Source organism: Trichechus manatus, unplaced genomic scaffold (assembly GCF_000243295.1).
Source record: "Trichechus manatus latirostris isolate Lorelei unplaced genomic scaffold, TriManLat1.0 scaffold00011, whole genome shotgun sequence".
Taxonomy (NCBI): domain Eukaryota; kingdom Metazoa; phylum Chordata; class Mammalia; order Sirenia; family Trichechidae; genus Trichechus; species Trichechus manatus.
The window spans coordinates 23,515,899-23,517,883 of NW_004443947.1; positions in this window are offsets into that span (position 1 = coordinate 23,515,899).

The window sequence follows — 1,985 nt, forward strand, 5'->3', positions numbered from 1 at the left end:
AAAAAAAAAAGAAGTCGAAAAGCACAAAAGAACTGTTTTGTTACCTTAAGACAATGTAACTTTTTCTAGTAGAGCAAGAAATCATTTACAACAATGCTGCAACTGTGCATGCCCCCATATGGATTTTGCAATGGTTTTCACTAGACTGTCAGAGTGCGATTTTTATGGGTTGGGGCGGGTTGGGGAGGGGAGTTGAGGGAGGGACGGGAAGGGAGGAAAGCTGATTTTTCATGGTGAGAGATAATAATAATGATGATTAATAATAATAATAAAAAAACTGGAAAATGTAAGCAACATGGACGCTTTGCTTCTCGGTACTCAGAAAGGTTGTCTGAATTCACGTGGTAAGCGCTGGCTTGAAGATGTGTACAATTTAAAGCCATATTTTGTCTGGTGAGCCCTTTAACTGTTGGTGAAGGAACAGTCAGCCGGTGAGATGTCTGGCTCAGACCCTGATAACAGACGTCACCCATCTGTCAGCCATGTGCAGTGGTTAGAACTTTTCTTGAAAGCCCAAAGAGCCTTTAAAATGTGTATAATTTGTGTTTCGTTGCTTCTATTTATATTGATTAGATGAAAAGATGTTCTGGCCCTCTGCCCTTCTTTCTTCTACACAAAGCTTCTTTTACAAGGTAAAAGATGTTCCCCTAAATACAGAATATGGCTTTAAGAAGAAAATGAAATAGGAACTTCAATTAAAATGTCAGTGTTGGGGGAAAACACAAAGCTTCTGGATGACTGGATTGCTAACATGCCCTGGCCTCACATTGTTCTAGGATGCAGCTCAACAAAGTCATCTCTAACCTACTAACCTTTCACCTTCGTATCCAAACTTTTTAAATAGACACACACTGTACAGTTCAATTGTTAGAGAACCTAACTACTGTAGAGATTGTTATAATTTTTTTTTTTTTTTTGCAAAAATTCAAGCTGTAAAAACTTTTCAACTTTCACAATATTTAATTAAAGTTACTTCCTGTCTGTGACGGCAGCTTCTAGTTGTGTATTCATTTCTCTATTTCAGATGAGCCAACGTCCAACGGTAATTTAAATGGTCTGTGTTTGCAATTACTCAGACCAGTGATGACACCCGGAGGAAAGGAATTAGGGTAGTCCTGGGACACCCACTTTCTGTCTTTGTAGGTCCTTGGGGATTTGCTAATCTGGGATGCAAATTGAATACGCATAGCGTACTGCTGCCCTCTGCCGGCAAGAGCCCAATGCGCATGTGCCCTTGCTGGCCCAGCAGAGGAGACAAGAGCTCCAACAACTCCACCAGCCCAGCGGTGCAATCCCCCTGCAGTGGTTGGACTGTTGAGTCCAGGAACTGGCCATTCTAGAACTCCATCCTCTGTGCTATAAGTCTGAACTAGGCTCTTCACATTGCAGTTGTTAATGAATCCCAGTAAGCCTTCTGGTCAATTAAGTATACTCCCTGTCTCAATTGATGAGGAGGCATGTGTGAATTCAGAACCTTCTGTGACCTATATTTTTTAACCCCATGTGCATAAGAGACTTTCCCTGTTGGATAAAACCAAATTTATCTGGAGTCAAACATTCCACAAACAACCAGTGGGTACACTTTCACATACAATTGTTCATTTTAAAGACTCATAAGCAAGTCTTTTCAATTGCACATTCAATGCTTTCCTACTTTTGCAATTATTAGACATGATAAGGTTAATGACGCTTGTAAAATGCCTCAAAAACTCAGCAAATAGGTTGTAGACCAACAGAAAATTGTTGGCCAGGGCTAATAGGGCGTCGCACACCCACCAGCACAATTGTTTCAGGTGGGCATTACTGATGCACGTTTGCTGTGGAACACAGCTTTTGGGGGGTAATAAAAGCAAGCATGGAACGTATAAGTTAATAAGTAGAGAAGCTGACATTCTTTTCTTAAAAACAGAACCCAAGCTCATTAGTTTTGCATTCAATATGCATTTTTGGAATTCTGGTCCATTCAATGCAGAAGATAAATGACA